The sequence below is a fragment of the Protopterus annectens genome, chromosome 14.part0 (genome assembly GCF_019279795.1).
Source record: "Protopterus annectens isolate FY-2018-M chromosome 14.part0, PAN1.0, whole genome shotgun sequence".
NCBI lineage: Eukaryota > Metazoa > Chordata > Ceratodontiformes > Protopteridae > Protopterus > Protopterus annectens.
In genome coordinates this window covers 261,147,667-261,172,858 of record NC_056748.1, presented here as the reverse complement: position 1 = coordinate 261,172,858, position 25,192 = coordinate 261,147,667, and positions in this window count along the sequence as shown.

Genomic DNA, 25,192 nt, shown 5'->3' with positions numbered 1-25,192 from the left:
ACTTATGGCTGAGAATGGTTATCTCTAATGCATCCCTAGTACAGATGTATAGTGATGTCAGAGGATGGTTTTAGCCTCCTAGGTGTTGAGTCAGTGTACTCAGGACTTACTGAGCATGGCTATGTCTGCCTACAACCACACCTGCTGCTGGTTTCTCCTCTGAGTCATCATTGGTCTGTGGCTGTGGTGACCTTGGCATTGTCAGCAGGATATGTTCCCATTCCCATTAATGATCCTGCTCCAGCTATTCATACTATATTAACTTGGGTAGCATAGCACATACTATGAACATTGAGGGACATGTCAGTGGATTGTAATGGTAACCTTGGTCAAGATATGCAGATGCTGGCACTGTTGGTGCAGTAGTTGAAATATATGCTGTATGGTGTTTCATGGTTGAACTGTGTGTCTCATTACAGTGTTCCTCTGTGTGTGTGTATGTGTGTGTGTGTGTGTGTGTGTGTGTGTGTGTGTGTGTGTGTGTGTGTGTGTGTGTGTGTGTGTGTGTGCGCATCTATGATGGGTTTCCTCCACCATAAGCCTAGTGTATAGCATGCATCAACACTTAAGTGAGACTTGGAGATATCCCCCTTAGCACACATCTGCTGCAGTTAGTGAATGTGGCACATATGGATGACGTGCCAACTGCAAGGGTTGCCAGCACACACATACTACATGATTCTCATAACATTACACATCACTTGGCAGTTGTTGAAGTGGCAGACATTATGGTTAATGTAGAACCGACCCTGTTCCCCAGGTGTTGTTCTCTTGTGCACATGACTGCGATGTATAGCACACATTACTGGAGAGTAGTGCGATATATGTTACAGTTGTAGCATACCTGTTATTGTCTCCTCCGAACCTGTGTTAAAATGGGTCTACTTCTATTCGCTGACAGCCCATTTCACCGAAACCCATTTCGTTGATAGCTCATTTCATTGACAAACATTCTAGGTGGGGGGCTGCGCCCCCCACACCCCCCCCAATGTGGGGGGCTGTGCCCCCCACACCCCCTCAACTATATATAGCAACTCCACAGTCGCACAACAGTGGGGAGGGGGGCATAACCCAGGTTTTTGCCTTGAATACTTTTGTCAATGAAATGAGCTGTCAACGAAATGGGTTTCAGTGAAATGGGCTGTCAGCGAATAGAAGTAGACCCGTTAAAATATATGTTCTTTCTGCCATGTTGTAGCATAGCATGCAGGAATGTTTGGAAGACTCTGGATGCCGATGCCTATGAAGCACCAAGCATGGCCCCTGGTAGTCTATTAAGGGTATCTGTGGCTCCAAGCATGTTCCCTTGTAGTCTGTTAAGTATACCTGTGGCTAACATACAAATTTAAACACATACCTTCTATTCCACTGGGATGGGCTCCCTACATTTGGCTCTGGATCTGACTCATGGCTGCCAGAGGTCCCACAGATCCTCTACTGTGCTGGCCTGCAAAGTTTTCACTCTCTCTGAATCTGTCTGTTGACAGCAGCAGCAGCAGCAGCAGCCTGTAGCACACACAAATGTATGTAAAATGTAGCTGTTGCTAACAGTCTGTCAGTGATTACATTGTATCTGTACTCCACTATTTCCTCAATGCACATATAAGAAAGGGCATGTTGTCTACATTGATGCCTTATATTTTGCTGAGCAGATTCATGGGATTGGTTGATTAGCAAGCAATAAAGTTGTGAATGCTGCAATTAGTATCCATGCAGCACACGCTAGGTCAGATGCAATTAATTATTTTTGTATACTGTTATAAAAAGGAAAATGTGTAACTAGGCAAACCAATGTGGATGAGAGCTGTTTCAAACTCAGTGTGAGACATTTATTTTGGGAAAGTATATTTTGTCACAGGAATATTACACTCCATCAGGTATGTATCCATTTTGTTGACTAAATAATGTATATGTTGGAATGTACTTGGGAATGATGTCAAGTAAATCAGTAAGTATTTGTTAGAACTGTACTCAAGACATGGTCTTGTTTCCCAGCCATTTGAGAGGTACAGAGGACATAGAGTAGGCCGAAGGTCTAATGCTGTGTGATAACTATGCACACGTTTCATAAATTATTCCTTTGAAAGCACTTTTGAATTTACACTGTTGTTTGGTTTGCTCATTTGTCCCTTAGTCTGTCATAATATTTATTTAGGGGGATGAGTGCCTCATATTGGACAAAGTAGAATGGACTGTTGTTTGGGTGTGTGAGCATAAGTGACTATCTGTTATTGAACAAACAAGGATACGTTTGTTGTGCTACTCTCCTTGTTTTGTAGCTCCTGTGTTATTTGTTGACCACTGTAGATTATTTAAATTGCTGTCAAGTGGTGAATACTGAAAGCTTTCCCCTACTGCTTTATCTATACACAGTTTATTTCTACTTAAATGATCCTTGTATGTGTTATTAATTTTGTCTTTCAGTAACAATATGCCCACTCAGCGTAGGCCACCTTTTTCAGAAGCAGAGAATGACCTCATAATTGAAGCTTTAAGTCAACATCATGTGATCCTTATGTCTAGGGGTCGGGCCAATATATCGCAATATGTGGCCCTTTGGGATGAATTGGTCCAAAATGTAAATGCTCCTGGTCATCAAATTCACAGCTATGAGCAGGTGAGACACAGAGCCACAGACACAACACATGCTGCAAGGACGCATGCTGCTTACTTGGCACATGATTGTCAGGTCACTGGTGGTGGGCCTGTAGCAGAACAACTACTCCCTGTCACCAAGGAATACCTGGCAAATATTGCTACTCAGAAAAGCTCCCAGCAGTCAATCAGCCAGCATGTTCTGGACATGTGTGCCACTCCTGCATCTCACGAGGAGCTCCTGGGTAGGCTTTGTTAGATTATTAGTAGAATACTGTTGCATTCATTGTGTAATAGTATTTATAGTTTTAATGTGTGGCAGGTTGATTTTTAGTTGGGTGTATTTAAGTTAGCTGCAGTTTTCAGGTCATTTAGAGGTTGTCAGCCAGATTCTTGTTAACATTGCAGTGACTGTAGATATAGATTATTGAAAGTATTACCCCCTGTTATACTGCTAAATGTGTTGCTGTTGACATTACCTGTCCCATAATTTTTTCCAGGGCCTTCTGTAGTTGGTAAGCAGAATACATTTATGTCAGTAATGTAGAAACATTCCAACTTATCTGCTAAAGTGCCATCTCAGGCCTGCTATATGGATTGCTGTACTGTCTGCATACTTGTCAACTCTGCGGATATTTTCTGAATGTCCAGATGTGTGACTCATACCTCTGGGCCATATTTAAGCTCATAGCGATTGAGTTACAAACTACTGACAGGTCATTATAGAGTGCAGATATAAAATAATGACAGATTTCACATAAACATGCATAATCATCAATGTCATGGTGAACAATAGCTGCTATTCATTCACCATTCTAGGTTTGTAAGGGCAATATATCACAATGATACCTATTCTTGGGCCTTTGTCCACATTCCTTGCCCTAAGAGATTGAGAGGTATGAATGTCTGCAATAGTGGCAGCAGTCTGACTTGCTTATCAAATATTGCAGCATAGTAGTGCAGGTATTAATGTACTCCTGTTTTCCTTCCTTTTATCACAGGTGAACATGGAAGTGGTTCTGTGTCCCTTACCCCACCTGATGTCAGTCTCTCTTCAGACTCTGATGATGATGGTGGCCAAAATAAAGCACAGCTGGGGGTTGCAGAGGCTGATTCTGACCCAGAGCTTGACATCCAGGGACCCCCCTTATTATCACCAGACACAGCCAGTATGCCTATGTGTACCCAGATAGATATTGGACAGTTGGAGGGTGAGGACATTGACCAGGGAAGTGTGGCTACTACTGCTGCTTCAGTGACTGTTGACACTGGCCATAGCCAAACTGCTGGTGAGGTGCCACACGGGCTGATTGATAGGGGTGCTCTGAGGAGGCCTGCTATCCCTTCCCAATCTGTTGCAGGTATCTCATCACGTGTCCTTCAACATATGTTTAAGGTTATCATGGAGGCACAGGCATGTTCAGAAAGTAACTCCAGGAGAATGCTCAGGTTTATGGATGTAGAACAGTCTGACATCTGTAACTACTTCCACCATGTTGTTGATTCCCTGGATCATTTCAATTACACATTGGAATGGGATGTGTCTGCGAGGGAGTGAAGTGTATCTGTTATGGAACACACACAGTCTGTGATGGAATGTCGGATGGGAGGGTAGCTTTGGTCTCATGGGCATAGGTCAGCAACTACCTCTGCTAAACACCAATGTGGCCATACCTGATCACATTCCCAGAGTGGCAGTACATCCCAGCAAGGAGTGAATTGTCCACACCCAGACATAGCACATCATGTGGTCATGATCCTGGGCATTCCCATGAAGGCAGAACATGCAGCAGACCAGGTCACCTTCAGGTAGTAGCACACCATCTGACCTTGGCTGTGGAGGTGCAAGTGCAACTCCTGGCATAGCCAGTTTTCATGTTCAGGGGTGGAGATGATGAACTGTCATCTCTACCATCCACGGCTCACAGCTGTCCACCATACAGATACATAAGGCTAGAAAAGAGCTTGGCTGGGTTCATGCAGACACTTGCACACCAATGTCATATTGAGGGCACTTATAAACACAGACGCAACATTTGCATGGTCCATCTTGCCTGCTTCCCTTGCTTACTCACAGACACACACACTTGCCAGCCTTTCTTGTCAGCCTAGGCCTCCTGCACCCCCAAACAATACCCTGTGCAAGTGTTGATAACTGTGTCATATCCCTGTCATCTATCTGTTGGATTCAGGGATACTAAAGCTATGTGTCTGATGCACAGGATGACTATCAATATTAATATGACATTATTAGCTCCATTTGTGCTGTTGGACTCATAATTGTACCTGTCATTTAGATTGTACATACCAATTAGACAGTTGCTAGCATAATAATTTATCTACTTTATAGTAGGTGCTTTTGTAAGGGCTGTGAATTCTGACAATTAAATGTGTCTGATTAATACATATAACTTTCTCTTGAAGGACTGCCTAGTACAAATGTAACGGTTCAAAGCCAAAGTTGACCCATCAGATTCAGATCTCAGGATTATGTGTCAGCACTGAAGAAATATCTCAGCAGAACAGTAATGCAGTATAATGTTTCTGTTTGCATGTATATCATCATAGGTTCCAAGATTCATAGGATGTGACAAGGTTATTGACCTGATGGTGTTTTGAAGCAGACATTACATCACAATATAATATTAACAATCAGACATAATGCATGGCCAAGTTTTGTCTAGCAAGGACCAGCCATGTCTAGGAGTGAAACAACAGTGATCCTTAGCAGATAACATTTTCATAGCATGTCATCCAGCATGCTCTTCAACAGGGTAATGAAGGTGCTCTGCTTCACATGGATTTGAAGCCTACTGCAGAGGAAAGATGACCTTTGAGGGATGCAGCTGTCTCTCCAGCATGTAATGGTTTTGCTACTCAGATGTACGATGTAGAATGTGCATTCCCCCACAGTAGACCCAGGTTGGAGTTGACATGTGTTCCAAGGTCTGTTAATACTGAAGGGTGGAATAGTGTACTGATGGTTATTTTTTAATAAGCAGGAACATTTATTACCACAGGATGTGCTAATGCATTTATGTGCACTTCATGTAACACCTATGTCTTTGTCAGCATTCATTAGTGCCACAGAACCTCTGTTTTGTTCAGGACTTCTGAGACATATATGTCAAGCATGAAGTTCCACAGCACTGACACTTCTGTTACCACATAGGTGACATATCTGCTGCCTGAGGTGAATTCTCATACTGTGATTGAATGTAGTACATCTTTGATCTGACTGTAAAACCAACTGATTACCTATAATTTCATATTCACCTTGGTTAGTGTCCAACTGGCAACAGATGTTGGATTGTGCTGAAGGTCTTGACCAAGTTAGAATAGAATATGTGCACATCTTTGACCTTGTATATGTCTCTGGTCACAGCTTCTGCACCACAAGATACCCTTGAGGTCACTTATTTCCTTGTGTCTGAGATGCATGCCAACTGTATCTATTACCTAATAGAAGAGGTTGCATAAATTTATGGTCTTTAATTATACTTGTATTTTGTCAGTCATCTCTTGTGTGGTTGGAAAATGGTGACTGCATTTCATTCAATGTAGACAATAGCAATATTCAGACTGTGGCTGAAAAGTGTGCCTAGCAGAGTAGCTCACTGTTGAAGCACATGAAGAACACAGGCTGGAATTCCATCTGGTGTCATGGAGACTGTGATCCTAGTCTTGGAGAGGGCAGTGATAACTTCTTCATTGTAGATATCACAGATCAGAGGTGGTATGTCACACATAATTGGTACTAGGTGTGGTGGAGGCAGGGGGCATTTTTCAGCCAAATAAGTCTGCTAGTAGGTTTGGAAGTTACACCGAGTCAGTGTGATTACTAACATACACAATTTATTTCAACTACAACTGAGTTATATCAGTTTGCAGATGTACAGGAAGAAAGCCCTCTGGTTATCCCTGGATATGTTGTTGTGTAAAGGCTTAGCATGGCTGCTCTGTATGGGTTCTTGAAGGAGTCTTATTTGCATGCTCATGCTGAGGAGATTTGCCTTCCGCATCTAGTTTCTCAATGTTGCATTTTTATACAGCAGTTGCTTTCACTTACTGTATAATATAGTTATAACAGACATACACCACTGTGGTTTGTATTTTCCAGAGGATCTTTGTTTGAGCCTATCAGGCACACCTGTGTGTATACATTTGTGTAGATGTGTGCACAGTGAGTAACGTTTTATAGCTGTCATTGACTTTAGTGGAAACAGCAGCAGCCAACTGTATTTGAAAGCAAGTGTATTGAAGTTTCTGCATGTATGAGGCAAAGTGTTACAGCCTCTGCACACAATCCAGAGCAGGTAATGTCAAGACATACTGTTAAAGGTCAAATTAGTCCAGACACAGTAATCATCAATTAGATGGTCCCATGATACAAGTGTACAGATGGGGTTTCTGCAGATAGAGATGTCATCTTCTTCTACCTATTCTTTTGGACAGTACCATTTTGACTTCCCAGAGCAGACGTTCTACTTCCCTTTTCTAACTGCCCTCTGCATTTTGCTCTGTCACACCCAACACCTGCATGTCCTCTGTCACCACATCCATACACCTTATCTTAGGCCTCCGTATTTTCTTCTTACCTGGCAGCTACATCCTAGCATCCTTCCCCCAATATACCCAGCATCACTCCTGAGCACATATCCAAACCAATACAATCCCACCACTCTGTCCACATCTCCAAACCATACAACCTGAACTGACACTGTAATATATGTTTAATACTCCTGTTCATCCTTGGCCCACACAGTGCAAACCATGGCATCCGGTACTCTACCAACATCTGTTATTACTATTGCCTTTTTATCTGTGACACTATCTGAGACCCATAGCTGGTCTCAGTACCATCTTGTAGACCCTCTATATCAGTGTTTTATGGCACCTGTCTGTCAAAGATCATTCCTGATACTCTTTTCTACACACTCCACCATGCATGCTCTGTCTCCTACACCTGTCTTCCGGGCTCACCATTACTCTGAAGTGCTGGTCCAGATAATTTGTCATCATATGCTTTTGCCAACTGTACTCTCTGCATTCTAACCATTCTTGCATCTTCCCACTCATTCATACACATTTAGTCTGCCTTAGTCCTGCTGGCCTTCATTTCCCTCCTCTGGAAAGCATCTCTCCACTTCACCAGGATCTCAAACACCTATACCCTACTCTCAATACAGACCATGATATCATCTGCAATAACCACAGTGCACGTGGACTCCTATGTGATCTAATGTGTCAACCTGTACATCACCATTGCAAACAGATGTCATGATGTTTGTACATAGAATAACTGCAGTGTCACTGTTGATTGTCTTATATGGGATGAGGTGAAATCTTCACGTCAGTCAGGCCAGTATGTGACCATGGCCTGTTGCGACATATAAATATCCAATAATCTGATACAGCTGATAACATCAGCAGTGTCTGTGAAACACAAAAGGACAGTGCCCCTTAGGCTGCTGTAAAATGCTCTCTATAACATACACCAGCAGCTCAAACACATACAAACACAGCTGAGTGCATTGAGAATAGAACCCCCTACCTACGTTTATGAACTTGAGATCAAAGTTGTTTACACATGTGCCACACCACAAGTCTATGTCTAACAGGACAGCAGGCAATCTTATTGTAGATGACATCAGCAGTCCACATGGGGGACAAGAGGTTGGAGACCTGTCTCAACTGGGAATTTGTGCAAGCACCAAAACAGTACAAAACCACACCATTTGTGAACTCATCGTGGGATAAATACTTTCACTTCTATTTACACACACACACACATAGTTGACTGCAGTGTGATTAGAAACACTACCTAAGTTTATGGACTACACATCAGAGTACTTAATGCATGCACTACAGCACGAGTCTGAGTTTAACAGGACTGCAGGCGATCTTATGGTAAATGACACCAGCAGCCACATGGAGGACAAGAGTTTGGAGGCCTGCCTCAACTGGATGTTTGTGCAAGCACCAAAATAGGCAGAATACACACTTCCATGTCTATTTATGTAGACACACACACACACACACACACACACACACACACACACACACACACACACACACACTTGAATGGAGTGAGATGAGAAACCCTACCTTTCTAAGTTTACAGACTACAGATCAGAGTACTTAATGCATGCAACACAGCCCACGTTTGAGTTTAACAGGACTGTAGGCATTCTTATGATAGATGACATCAGCAGGCCACATGGGGGGAAGAGTTTGGAGGTCTGTTTCAAATAGATGTTTGTGCAAGCACCAAAGCAATGGACACCATACCATTTGAGATGTTGCACTGTGATACACACTTCCACTTGCATTTATACACAGATACATTTCACTGCAGTGATTAGAACCCCTACCTATCTAAGTTTATGGACTACAGATCAGAACACTTAACACATGCACCACAGCACAAGTCTGATGTATGCAGGACTGCGGGTGAACTTATACTACATGACATAACCAAGCCATGTGTTCAACAACAGCTTGGGAGGCCTGCATAGTCACAATGGCTCATAGTGTCATCTAAGGCTAGTAGTCTTGCAGTGCAATACTGTTTAGTAGCCTAGTTAAGTAACAACAATACCTTTATTGAGCCTAGTTGTTTGTTTGCATTTGGATAAGTAATCTTGTGAGCACCATCAATTGGGCCTCTCCAAGAAGGAGAAAACAACATCATATATTACAACTTGTGCAGGTTGTGATATATATGTGGAATGGTCAAGGTGACCCAGGTTTGTTGTGCTTATTGATCTCATTGCTTGTAGGGAGATTGCTTGTCAATATATGTATATATACTTAAATTCTGGCCTTAGCTTGCAATGGTTCCACATGTAGACTTAGGGGAGATATAATGTCTGAGAATGATATGGCACCATACCTCTCAACTGGCCAGATTTTCACATAATGCCCAGATGTTTGACTCATATTTATAGTGTGTTTCACACAGTAATGTGGTTTTCTGTAACAAATATAACAAATCATTGACAAATAAGGTCAGTAAATAATGGCTGATCTGTAAATTATTGAAGTTATACCCTTCACATAATTCATGGAAATGCACCCCCTATTAATCTATCACCTTTCTAAGTTTGTAAGTGTAATATTTGAAAAGTGTCCCTGTGTTTGAGCATTTATCCCCCCATTATTTGTTGTTTTGTCCTGATTTCCTACTCTAAGATCTTTATACGTATGTAGGGTGCTATGGACACACACACACACACACACACACACACACACACACACACACACACACACACACACACACACACACGCACACACATACATATACACATATTATCTATCTATCTATCTATCTATCTATCTATCTATCTATCTATCTATCTATCTATCGAGCTATCTATCTATCTCTATATATAGAGAGAGATAGACAGACATATATAGATAGATATATATACACAGAGAGAGATATAGCGAGAACGAGACATAGCTCTCAACCTCAGAGCAAGCAATCTGGACAAAGCTATAAATAATGGGGGAAAATAGGCCAAAAAATAGGGATAATTTTTAGATATTTTTCTTGCAAACTTAGAAAGTTGATATAATAGCAGGTTTTGCATTAGAATGAAATTTCTGAAGGGTATAAAATCTGAATCTCAAAAGTCTGTCATTATTTTCTGACTTCAGTACTCAAAGATTTGGCAATGATTTGCCAGAACACCTCAATTTTATGAATAAAAGGCCAAAAGTATGAGACAAAAATCTGGACATTCTGTGACAATCTGTACACTTGAGAGGCATGTAGTGAGAGAATAGGAAAGACAGAGAGAGAGTGTTATAGTGCAAGAACCATCGGAATTTGCACTATGGTTAACTATGTACTGTATACATACATGCACCTTTGCCATTTTATATACTGTTTGCATGTCAGTGAGCAGTGCACAAACATGAGACGCACTGCTCACATCTGAATTTTACTATTAGGTTTTATATATATACATATTTTTATATATATATATATATATATATATATATATATATATATATATATATATATATATATATATACCTGCTACTACAGCACAGTCCTATCTCTAATCCAAGCCGTGATTTCCCGATTAGTAATAGCATTGATTGAATGTATCTAGTGTGTGTGGCTGGTCGTCAGACATAAATCCTAATACTCTCACTCACTGTTTCAGCACTGTTGCATTCTGTGTAAACCACCTAAGCCTTTTTAAAAAGGTTTTAAACATACCGCACATCACCTAAATGTGGAATTAAGAAAAAAAAGTTGATAAAACAGAGTGACACTCTGGAAAATGGAACCTATTATTAGTACACATCCAAAACCTTTACTTATATCAGGATTTGAACCCTCGACAGCATTACAGCTTTATAAGATAGGATGGTGGTCTAGTTATTTTGGCCACAGACACAGCTTGCCAGAACAGGGATCATTCATTATACAGCCACCCAAATAACAATGTACACTGCTATATATTAGTTACCTAACACATACAATGTATGATCTAATGTACAGTATTCTCCTGGAAATGTGGGAGATAATGATTGTGACAAACACCTATTTACCATTAGTATAGAGGTAGCATAGATGAGTTACTGTTATGGCAGTTACAAGGGGACACCCCTGTTTTGGGGGACAGGGGAACAAACCACATTTACTGTTAGGATACAGACAAGTCTGAAGTCAGAAACTGCAATGTGTAGCTGCACTTCCTGACTTCTGTCTTGAATAATGTACTAGTAATCTCCTGCAGCTGGACTGTATGAAGGCTTCATGCATGAGGCCTACTACTTAAAAATGGATGCATACTGGTAAAATAGTGTAAGTAGTCACATATTACTTAATTTTCTGTACAAATGCACCACTATTTACTTGCATACTGTACCAAGTTCATAGATACAAAGGATATGTCATAATACTCCACAGGACTACAGTGTAGGATAAGGACCTATCTTGCAAATGCAGCTATTGACACAACTGTAGTTCAAGGCTGGCTCTGTCTGATGCAAGCAGCACAAAGCCAATACATGGATAACTACAGGTCGTATGAGTTGCCTGATATCATTTTAATGTACCTATGTGAGTAGGAAAAAGGTATTAGTGCCTAGGTCCCTAAGTGGTCAGTGAATGTGCTATACATTGGCTCTTAACCAAAGCAAGGGCATACTGGACATGCCTACATCTGCCCACAGAGACAGCAGTTAGGGGTTTCTCCTTTGAGTCTTCCTGTAACAGTGATTGTGATTGTGACTGTGGTGACCTAGGTGGGAGGATTTCCATCCCTTCCCCATGCTGATCCTACTGCAGCTGTTTCTGCAGGATCAGATTGTGAGCATTGCATGTACTGTAAAAATTTGTGTACATATGTGTGGAGTATACTGCAAGGCTCCTCTGGATATATCTAGGCAATGAAACCTGACTTCAGAAGCCCAAACACATGCTCTATGATGTTCCTAATTTGTGTTTGTGCCTCATTATGGCATTCTTCTGTGGATGTGTGTGCATTTCTGATGGGTGTAATCATCTACAGTTCCAGGGCATAGCCAGCATCCCTCAATAAATGGCACTGTGGGATGTCCTCCTTAGCAAACATCTGGTACAGCTGTGATGTGTGCCAGATATGGGAGTTGTATTCCTTGCGATTAATGTAAATTCTACCCTGCTCACCAGGTAGTGCCACGATGTGTACATGATTACAATCTATGACACCCAGTACTTTAGGGTAGTGCGCTACATGGTAGAACCATTGCATATTGCTGGCCCTTTCCTCAGGGGTAAGGTGAAATTATACATACTCACTGGCATGTAGGAGCAGAGCATCCAGGAACTGGTGGAGAATCCTGAATGTTGATGCCTTGACAGCCACATCATATCCCCAGTTGTTCTTTGAAAAGTACCTGTAGCTAAAATCCTAACGGGTACACATATCTTAGTTTCCACTGGGATGGGTTCCCCACAGTTGGCTCTGGGTCTGAATAGAGGTTGGCAGAGCTCACAGAGTTCCTGTAATATGTCAATGTTCACCCTGAAGTGCTCTAAAATCTCCAGTTCATGTAGCTCCTGGTACGTTACTCTGGGCCTGAACACTCTTCTCCTTCTCGGCCTAGGCCTTCTGTTAGCAGCACCAGCAGCACTGACTTCAACATCTAGCACATATAGATGTAGAATAGCTGTAGCAGCCCCTAGCATTATCTCAGTTAAAATTTCCATGTCTCTACTCCAAGTATCGAGGGAAAATCAGAATGTAGGCTTTAAGCATACTTTATGCATTTCTTGAGTAAGTCCACCATATCGGATTGGCTAATTAAGGTGGAATTCACCTGCTTAAGATATAATTAACATGATTTAAAGGTCCTGCTTCAGTGTCCATGAAAGTTTCTGTAATTGCACATGAGTGTGCAGGATTGTTTGCCACCACACTCCGTTTACTGAATCTAAAACTCACTGTGCCCATGTTCACATGTCGCAGTGATACACACACAGAAAAAATGACTGTGTTAGCTTTATTGAATTTTCAACTTCATCTGTGATGAGCCTTGGATGATAAAAGCTCATGGTGATTGTTAGTTTGATGAAACCTTGCTTTAGTACATTTTTAGATATTTGTGAAAGAGTATAATTTAATCTGAAAGTTATGACCAAAGATGCCTATCTCTCTGAAGCTGTAGGGATGATGTTGAATATAGTAACAGTGACTAATAGTAAAAAACAAAAAGTCTGATACCATTATTTTAAAATGATTAGTACTTAGCCATGATATGGAAGAATAAAGTAACTTGGATTTCAACTTTAAACATTTCACACATAAGTAAAACAAATTATTGCAACAGTTGTGGAAAAGGTATTTCAAGGACAATGTTTTATTTAGTAATATAGTTCTCCTTCAGCAGAGCAACATGTCCTAAAAATAATAATGATATCCTCATGATGTAAAATATACACTTTAAGTAATTAACCTGAGAGTGAAACTATGGCTCACAAATTAAACTTAAATGCCTGATACAATCTTCTTAAAATGACAATTCTAATTGATATTTTTGACTAATTGTGTATAAAAGGTACACAACTAAAGGATTAATTGTTTGCATATCTCAGTGGCATAAAAAGTGCTTGAGAGAAATAGAAGCAGATTAAACACCATAAACACCACAAAACAAAAAAAATAAATAAAAAATACCACCACAGAGAGAAGAAAAGTTAAAAAAATGTAATCTGTCTTAGCACCTCAGATACACAAGCCTTCAAGAGATAAAACATCACACTTATCAAATCTATCACGCAAGAACATCAATTAACATTTCAATTAATTAATTACATAAAACACCAATAAAAAGCACAACTAATCACAGAAAAACCTTCAATTACACTCTAAACACCCATGAGGTGGTAAAGTTTCAAACTTTAAAATGCATACTATCTCTTTGTATAACAATTTTTCTTTATGTCTATCTCATCCCTTTGCAGTTTCTAAAATTGTCCCCCTTAAGCATAAAGTATTCCCCCGACATAACATATAATAATGTGCTATGGGATTTTCAATTTTCCTATTTTTAATATTCCTGAGATGCTTCTGTATTCTCACCTCAAAAGACCTCTTTGTTTCACCACTGTAAAAGAGGTTACAGAAGCATCTCAGTGCATAAATTATACCCATAGTATAACAATTTACACATTGTCGGAGGGTATTTATTACATGATTTATCCTATCAGAAAAGGGACTACATACTGACAAATGGAGCATCTCCCACATGGTAAAGTCCCCATAAGTTTTGGTTCCACTCACAATTCTATTTTGGGACCTCAAAATTACTATGGACAACCATATCTCTTATACTTCAAACTTTCTTCAAAGAAAGAAGAGGTTTACTTGGTAATACATTTTTTAACCTCTTATTTTTTAACAAGTAATCCCAATAATATTTTATAACATTAAATATTTCCTCTGTCATAATATTATATGTTATCACAAAATGATCCTTTTTAGCTTCCATTTGTTTAATATTTTACTCCCTATTTCTCTACACAAGGAATTATTTTTTCTACTCTTATTATTGCCCTCATACTGATTATTATTATTATTCAACAATCTATTTACAGCTTATTTACAGCTTGCTCCACAACATAAAAATCATAACTTCTATGTTAAAAACATCCACAAGCCTTACTTAGTTCATTTCTATTACAAAGTCTTGAAACCCTCAAGAATTTGTTATATGGCAGTATATTTACTAAATGGGATGGGTGACAACTCCTGCCATCCAAAAAATGGTTCATATCTGGACATTTTCTGTGTACTCTTGTCTGTGCACCTTCTCTCACCTTACTATCTAATTCTATATCTAAAAAACTTTTTTTCCACATTGCACCCCATCAAATTTAATACCAAATTCATTACCTTGGAATTTATCTATGAAGTCACTTATTAAGTTTTCTCCACCTTCCCATAAAAAAATGAGATCACCAATAAATCTAAAATATTTTACTACATTATTTTTATAAAATTTCATTTGATATAAATATTTATATTCAAAAAGACCCATAAATAGGTTGGCATACATAGGGGCAAATGGTGCTCCCATCACCTTCCCTTTTACTTGATGATATATTTCACCATTAAAAATAGTTATGAGTCAAACAAAATGAATTAATTCTATTACATAATTCATTAAGGGACTATCCCCTAAAATACTTTACTGCTTCCATCCCTAACTGATGATTTATATTTGTATAAAGACTTTTAATGTCTATAGTTAACCAGTAACTTTCACTTTGCCATTCTGTATTTTTTCTAGAAAATCAAAAGTCACAGATGTAGGAATTTAACTTCCTCACTGGTTGCAGCAAATATCTGTGTAGCAAAATTCTAATGTTATGTAAAAAATATTTCATAGCTGCAACTATCGGATGGCCAGGTGGAGTGGAAAGGCTTTTGTAGATTTTTGATAGATAATAAAATCTGGCAGTACTACATCCTTAAGTAGAGTTTCTCTAAATCATCCTTAGATAAATAACCAAGTCTATAGCCCTTTTTAATTAAATCATCAAATTCTAAGAAGGCCCTATTATATTCTGAAACTGCTACCTTTTTATATACATGAGCATCTTTTAAATTTTCTTTTTTTTATTCTGCATAAAAATGCATTACAACTATCTTATGACCTTTATCAGCTGGCTTAATCACTAAATCACGTTGTTTACTCAAAGTTTTTAAAGCCAGCCATTCAGTTTTAGATAAATTGTAAACATTTGTTCTAACCTTTGAAGCATCCAAACACATATTTTCCAAAACAAAACCAACCATAACAGGAAACTGTTTAATATACTCATTAGTAAATGGAGGTATAAAATCACTTTTTACACAAATGTCAGATGTATCTAGTAGACTGTATGCATTATTTTCATCATAAAAAAGATGACTCATATGAATCAAAAATATCATCTTCATCATGTGTTTCAGTTGTGCTATCTAAGATTTCCACCATGTTAATATCTCTTACTTGCTGTTTAAGAAAAAAATTAATCAAATGCAATTTCCTTATAAAACCAACATATCTTCTTTAAGCACATGTATTCATGGCAATACTCTTGGAACAAATTTTAATCCATGATTTAATACTGATATTTCACAATCATTTAGTGTACATCTTAATAAATTTAAAACCAAATTATCACTGTTATATTGGCAATATGTCTCTTTTACATTGTTTAAAAGTGTTTTAATGCCAATACCATTTCTTTTTCTGTCAATGTTGCCTTTCTTTTGTTGTTTCAAGGCAGCCTGTCTTCTGACTATTTTACTTTCCCTCTCGCTGCTTGCTCCAAAATTTGTTGTCATATAACCTGGTTGCTGTGCAGCTGGTAAAGGGGGAAATGCCATTTCTTCTTCTTCTTCCCACTCTGAAGTACTCATTCCTGAAGACACAACAAGACTCCATGCTGTCTTTTTCCTTCACTTCCTATAGGCTGTCCGCCCCTCTGGTATGTATTCTTATTGGTTCTTCCCTGAAAGGCTGAACCATTGCTGTAATCTTTCAGGTCTCTGTTTATCTTTCTCATTTTTTGTTCTGTTAGCTTCTGGGAATTATTTTATAACTTGCTCAAAATGACTTGAACTTAACTGCACAGACAAAGACGCTCATGAAGAAGTTATCTATTCTTTCAATGACCTCTGTCTCATCATGTCGCTTTCTATATATATTCTCACCCATTCCATCACACAGTTATGAGCTGCCGCTTTCTACCTCTTTTCAAACACTTTATCCTCCGGGTCCAAAAGGTTAAATGACAATGAAGGATTTTTATAAACCCTAAGCCCATGAGGAGAAATATCCAGTTCCACATACCTTTGCAAACTTAACAAATTGTATTGCAAAGTCATCTCTTTTGTTAAGAGTTGCTCTAGCTTCGTTATAGACTCCTGCTTCTCTGGTTGAAGGGAAATACACATTCTTTGCTCCACAGTTGAAAAAGAGTTTACAACCCTTCAATTCTGACCCTCTTCAAGTAGTTCTCTCGGAACAGGGGTCTGATATTCTCTTGCGTTCCTAGTTCTACAAGGTACAAATTCCAGATCCCTATCATTACCTTGAGAGACATACTGCTCTATGGTCCCCCATGGATTGTTAATTGCTTCAAACAAACTATTTCAGATGTGCTATGAACTGGTTTGAAGATGCACATAGCCTTCCATCTTTGGAAGGGTGGAGACAGTGGGTTCAATCAGTGGAAAATTCTACTGTCATAAGTGATTAATAACAGACCGAACATACTGCACTTTTGTTTTAAAATCTACTGAAGCCTATTATCACAATGTGAAATGTAAATCTGTTATTCAATAGATTAAAACACTTTATAAACATGATTCTATTCAAAATGAAAACATGAACAACACATCTGTAATGCAGCAGATATAAAATACACAAGAAAAGGACAATAAGATTTTTATTCAAAGAGAGATGATATATAAAAGGACAGTTTCTGTTCCCAAAAATGACATTAATATGAACAAGTTTCAACATTTTATGATCTATTATCAATTTGTTTATTCAATATCTGTATACCTAAAAGCAATATTTTGTGAAGATATTTGTTTACATAGAGGATTATGATTGTGTCACCAATCATAAACTGCTTATTATGTGTATGAGGCATAGATTCCAAGAAATTCACCTCTCCTGTTATTCCAGCTAGTTTCTAAGTTTATTAGAATAAGGAATACCTTATTCAGGAATACCTTATTCCTATGGACAGCAGGAACAAACAAATCTTTCATTATACTACTGTAATTTGCTAGTCATTTCTGTCCGATTTCACTGACTTGTACAGGACCTGACCTTAACAGCTTTAGCTGGGGGTGCTTAAAATTCTTAAGGCTGGGTCACGGGCTACATTGGCGCTTAACTGTTGTCACCTTCCAAATATCAGCGCATAATTACCACACTCCATGCACTGCAGTATCCACACTCCATGCACTGCAATATATTTCCAAATACCTAGTATACTGGTTATCAATGCATAAGTTTAATAGTACAAGAAATAAACGCAGTAGGCATACTTATGGAAAATAAAAAGCTTTAGTCATGCAATACTTTCAGCCTTATAATTATAAAGATTACTGTCATATGAGGTTATTCTGTTTTTCTAATGTATCTATTTTAAATGAAAAGAAATGCTTAGCTGAACATTTGATTAATGTAAGTTAAATGCATTATAAAAGTGAGGCACTACAACACTAAAATATTTCAGCTTTGTTTTTAAGAGTAGTGCACATAATCGAAATATTTCACCTGTCTAAGCAGCATTGAAACATCTGATGAAAAAATAAATAAATCCTTGACCTTATTAGCCTTTATAAAAGAAGTGAATGCAGAAGAAACATTTCTGATTTGTAGTAGCTAGATAGCTCTCCTGAAACAAGTGGCTTGTAAATGTAGATGCAGTGTGCTGTAGAACTGTGTTTTCTATCTGAAAAGTAAATATATATATATATACACAAAGAGTCTGCAGAGTATATAAAATACTGATTTTTTATTTTAGATTCCAGAAGAGTAATTTTCCCTACAAGTTAAAATAGGCATATATAATGAATGAATGTTGTGTCTTTCAGCTCCCGGTTAGGGGTCGCCACAGCAGAACTCCAGTCCGCTAATGATTGGCAGTAGATTTTTACATGCCGACTTGCCAGCTCTGACGCACAACCTTCAACGAAGGTACACTCATTCACGCATGTCTCCACACAGAAGACGCTCAAGCTGAGAATTGAACAGGACAACGTCATACTGTGAGGCGACAATGCTACCACAGCACCACCACTGCAGTATATATATAATGAATGAATAAGGAAGGGAAATGTCTAATACTGTTATATGTCAGCTGGCCAGTAAAAGAGAAATGTGTATTCTAGCATGAAGTAACATACATAGCACTAAGTTATAGTCTGTACCCAACCAATTGAAAATATCCTATGTTATGTCAAGAGATGTCAAACCTTACATATATGTGTCCATGATTAAGGTATTATTAATTGGTAAACTGAACTGTTTTGTACTAGTTGCTTCATAACTGGTATTTAAACCCTTTAAACATGTAACAGATGTCAAAGTATCATATTTCTCAAGGGTTAAATGTATGTATGTTTATATATTAGTATGTCTTACTAAGACCGGAAATATAGTTATATCAAAATATTTAAATGTATAATCATGCATGTAGCACAAATTCAAAGACACCATTAGAAAGAAATGGGATATGGCAGTAAAAATACCATACGATTTATATGAAAAAAGTTACCTAGAGAGGGCTTGTAATCTAAGTATATTAATCAGTAATTTCTAAAATTTACTACTGACTTGATCGGTTATCATTGAAAGGGCATCTAATGTGTCATAATAAAAAAATGCATGGCATGCACATCGCATAGTTTGATACATTTCTCAATGATAAAGTGATTGGTCATAATAAAATGCTTGGGGAATTAAGTGATTCCTACAAATAGGGAAGCTGCATTTGCAGGCATTTCTTAAAACTGAAAAATAAATGCCACCTGTTGGGTTTGTGTGGATCATAATGTGTAACCCATAAAAAATGAAAGGTGAGGAAACTAGCTGATAAATAAACATTGATATATCTGAGGTCAGTTTCCCTTCATCACCGAGTAAACTTATAAACACGGCAGGCAAACATTGTAAAAACATTTTTTTTCATGCCTATAAATCAGATTGTGCAGTAGTATGTACTGAACTATACTGTTTGAATTATGCATTATTTTAACTATTTAACCTCTTTACATTATTTACATAAAGCAGAAGATAATATGTGAAATAGGTAATTATTCTTTATACCATTGTCACGCTTTGTATACAGTTTCTCATTATTTTATGTCTTAATACTTCATACATTTATAAATAACATTGAGTCAACAAATTATTCTCATGAATGTACTAATGTCGCAAGCACAACAGTGATTTTAATATGTATAAGTAAAAATGCTAAATAATCTTTTGACTAAATGGCATTAGCTGTATAAAAAGAAAGAAAAGTGAAAAGAGGATGATAAACCCACAAGAATAACACATTTTGGATAAAGGAATATAACATGCAAGTAATCCCTGAAGGTCCAAGTGGAAAAGAAAAATAGCTACATTATAAACACGAACTGTGGCAAAGATGGTATTATTACTGATCATATCGGTCAATTTTATAAGACTTCATGAAGTATTTCATCCAGTCCTACTGAAAGTTTGGTACCGATCCACTTTCCAGTGTTCAAATCCATTCTCTTTCTTGCCATTGCAGAAATTTTCATTATCACAGATTCATTTCTAGTATACTGACCTCCTCTTCCATAAAAATCAAGAACCAGAATATCTGGTCATATTTCAAGCTGTTTTCCTAGTAAAATGTATATAAGAAATTTAGTTTTATCACACCAAACTTTGATCTGAGCATTACTGGTGATCTGTTATTTCTGCTTTTGGTCTTTGTAGTGTCATAAATTATTAGATACCTGGTAGCCCATCATATATAATAGAACCGCATTCTGTATTGACACACAACTGACAGAAACATACCTGATAGGAAGGAGGTTATACGCTTTCCCCCATCTGGTTAAAAGATCATCTTATAATACTGGTTGCATTTTTTTTCATTCCTAAGTCTTCATTTCCTTCAGTCCTATCCAAAAGAAACACTTTCCTTAAATTCTTAAAGTTTTTAAGTGACCACTGTAAAACCGTGACTTTCTCCTACTTCCTGCAAGTTAAAATATGATTGCAACATTTTGGGACATATTAAATTACCGACCCTGCTAAAGGAAAGAGGAATGTTTGTGCACTAGCTTTATAGAGCTTAGTATCAACTATTAAACTGAAATATTATTGCATAACTACAATGCAGAAACAAAAAAACATAGTGAAGATCTATTCTTAATGTAATATCCCCTACTCACATTTCTTTAGATGCTCTCAACTCAATATTCTTTTAATTTCATCAACATATTTGTATCTTTAAGACCTAGATTTAATTCACCATTTAGGAGGCATCTAACTACTTTTAAGAACAAAACCAATAGCTACAAAGTAGGTAGCCCGTGCTGGCTTCTCTGGAATAACTGAGAAAACTAGCTCTAGCCTGACTTTCAGAAGCAAATATAAGATGGTGGGTTACCTGTCAGAAATGCAAGACCTGTAACTGGGAATCATACAACTTTAAAAAATAATCTGTAATTCTGGTTTGTGAATCGTAGAATAAAAGCTATATCCAGGAAGGAAAAAAGAACAGGCTTAGTCTTATATATAGATGCAAAAGGCAGGAAGAATAAGGACTGTGCCCACGAAAGAAGCATGTTACGCAGTTTACCTGCAAGCCATCAGTCTTATGGTGCCTAATCTTTATTGTCTTGGATCTAGCACTCAGCATTTCCTCATTTGTTAATGGGTGCATCCAGGTTCTGAGTTACTTTCTTTCTTCCTTTCTTATAAATTATACATTTGTTATGTAGGTAATCTCACTTTTCAGTGGGCCCCTGGAGCATGTCTAGTTAAGTGACTTGCTCAAATTCATAGAAATGTCAAGTGGCCTTGTAAAGAATCAAACTCTGTACCCCGGATATAAGAAGCTGCTCAGCAACAGCTTTTGCATTAACCCTGTATTCATGTTTGCAAACAGAAGCCAAAGGCTGGTCCTGAGGTATCATAATAACATGATGATAGCTATGCAGGGTATTCAATATACCTAATCCTAAGAAGATGGGCCATCAGGGCCAGTCTGTAGGTAACAGCCTTTTCTATTTTGAGTTTATGAGACAAACAGTTTTGTGTTTTTTAGAAATAAGCAGATAGTACTAAAATGTCTACTTCTCTAAAACACTTTGGGCTTGTATGGCCAACAGATCGTATACTCTTTTATGATGAAATTATGTGTTGTCTATCTTATTATGCAATTACCTAAATGTGTACTCCCCCCAGGGTTGCAGAAGGTACAAAGATAAGATTTTCATATATACCATAATATACGTTGACATATCACTATCCTCATGGATACTGGCACACTAGGTTACTAGCACCTCAAAGTTTATTTTCAAAAACTAGAATGCTAGTATAAAGACTGTATAATCACATTTGGTGGTAGAAGGGGTAGTAGTGAACAAGAATATTCTAAGTGACTGCAGTCCAAAAGATGACTGGGAGAGATCTGAAATTTGTTAACTTTTTCCTAATAATTTTCATATCATGAAGAGTCTGTCCACCCTAGATTACTTCTAAGTACATGTATCCATGACATTAAGTACAGTATTAATGTTCCCTGCTGATATTATGTGATATACAAAATCAATTACAGGAGACATGAATAAGTTACTCTACAACTCCAATATTTGGGTCCAGGTAAATGGCAGTAATGGTAACCCTTTTGTATAATACTGGTAATAGATGGAAGCAACTGTGAAGGCTGGGATTTTGACCCTATAGCTGTGCCAGTGGGGAGTCTTATTGGGGAACTAGAGAGCAAGGGAGCAACCACCCTCGAACTGACTGTGATCTCTGTGTGCTCTTAAGGGAAATTGCACTTTACTGTGTGTATTTGTTATCCTTTCCTCCTATATGAGACGCCCCTCACTGGTAATAGTGTTGAACATTGAGACTCCTTGATTGCTGGGACAGGGCATGGGAATTAAATATTAATTGCTTGGCAGTGGTGGGATATCCACACCACATATTAATTGGTTGGCAAATACTAACTGGCTTGTAGTGGTGTGGGTAGAGTGAATTCCTGTAGCTTGTGTACAGTGAGCTTTGAAGGTGTTTTGTACTCTAAATCAGCCACTCAGTGAATACTCAAAGTTCAGATCACAATTGTTTTATTTCTTTTGTTAGCTTAGTTAGTCAAGGTGAGCAGGGAGCATGTCAGCAGAGGAGTATGGAAAGCTGACAAGGAGCCAGCTGATGGAGATGTTCCAGGCTAGGGGACTGGTGGATGGAAAAGTGACTAAGGCAGACGTGATTGCAGCCTTGGTTACAGCTGCATCAGAAAACAGCAAACAGGAGGACAATCAGTCTGGCAGTGGAGATATAATATCCTCAGAGAATGGACAGCTCAACATTTCTGCAGAGGACTTAAAAATCCATCTGGAGCTAAAGAGACTTGAGTTGGAGGCCAGGCGCTTGGAGATAGAAGCCAAGGAAAAGGAGCGGTTGAGGAGGCAAGAGAGGGAAATGCTGACTCTTTGCCAGCGTCATGGAGGTAATGGGGAAGGGAGTAGCTGGACCCCAGAAGCACAAAAGGTCAGTAAATTTCATCAGCAATTTAAAGAGGGAGATAATTTTGATAGTTTCATTCATATGTTTGAGAGGGTATGCAAACAGTATAGTGTTGACCAAAGGCATTGGGTACGGTTCCTGACCCCCTTACTCCATGGTAAAGCTGTAACTGTTTTGTCAAAAATGTCTGATGTTGAATATTTTGATTATACTGCTGTTAAGTCATTTGTTAGAATGCTTTAAGCTAACACTGAAAATGTATAGGAAAATGTTTCGTGAGTGTGTGTGAATATGTTGCTGAACTGAGCACTTATTTCCATAGGTGGGTGCGTGGATGTCAGGTTACCACTTTTGAAGGGCTGGCAGACCTTAGCACTTTGCCTGAGGACATGAGGATCTGGTTAGCTTATAGACAATGTGCTACTTCAGATGAGTTGGGGAAGAAGGAAGACCTATACCTGGTAAGCAGGGCAGCCCTGCACAGGAATGGGAACCCCAGCACTGCTCATGGGTCTAAAGGAACCCAGGGTGGGCAGCACAGACTGCCCCAACAGAATCTGCCAGTAGCAAGGGAAGCCACTAGTCCAGGCACACATCCAGAAGCTAAGGTTAAATGTTTTGAATGCAACCAGTAGGGCCATGTGACATACAGGTGTCCATGGAGGCAAGGTGGGGAACAAAAGTTGAGGGTGCCAGTAAGCAGGAAAGACAAAATGCCAATAGTAGGTTGTCTTGAGACAACAGGGGTACCAAACTACCATCCCACAGATGTCCTAATAGGGAAGGATTTGGATGAGGCAGTACCATGTGCTTATGCAGTTACACGCATTCAGGCTAGGAGACAGGTATGTGGATCTGGTAGCCTGGGGGAGACCCAGACAGACTGCATACTTGCAGCCAGGACTGGTGAGGTGGTTACTTCAGGGAGGGAGCTACTCTGTAGCAGTGAGACTGAATGTGAGCCACAGCTACTTGTGGATAATGATGGTCCCTTGGACAGAGTGACTGCAAAGGAAGAGGTGAGTAGTAGTACCCAGGCTGATAGTGAGGCACCACTGTCAGAGGATGCCAGACTTCCTGTGGAAGGGGAGCTGGGAAGGGTTACAAGGAGGGAGTTGAGACAGGCTCAGCTCTCAGACCCTACATTGCAAGGCCTGAGGCAAGTAGCTAGGGAGGCACCTGATTTTCAAGGAACGGGGGAATCTGTATACTGGGACAAAGGGTTACTATACAGAGAGTGGACCCCTGAAGGAGGGCTAGAAGGTGAGAGAGTACAGCAGTTGGTAGTGCCTAGAGCCTGCCATCTGGCGCTTCTAGCCATAGTACATGATATTCCCTTTGCAGGTCATATGGGCATAAATTGCACAAAGAGGCGTATTATGCAGAACTTCTATTGGCTTGGAATTTCCAGAGATGTAACAGGATACTGCAGGACCTGTGAGCAGTGTCAAAAGGTAGGCAAGGCAGGAGACAAGGTTAGGGCTCCTTTGATGCCTTTGCCTGTGGTTGAGGAGCCATTTCAGAGGGTAGCTCTGGATATTGTGGTTCCTCTGAGTACCCCAAGTTCTACAGGGAAAAAGTATATCCTAGTGATAGTGGATTATGCTACACGATACCCTGAGGCGGTGGCTTTGTCCTCCATTGAGGCAGAGAAGGTTGCAAATGCTTTGTTAGAGAATTTCAGCAGGGTAAGTTTTCTAAGAGAAATACTGACTGACAGAGGTGACAATTTCATGTCAGACCTGCTGGCTTGTCTGTGGAAGTCCTGTGGGGTGAAGCACATGAAGACCACCCCCACAATCCCCAGACTAATGGTCTTGTTGAGAGGTTAAATTCTACA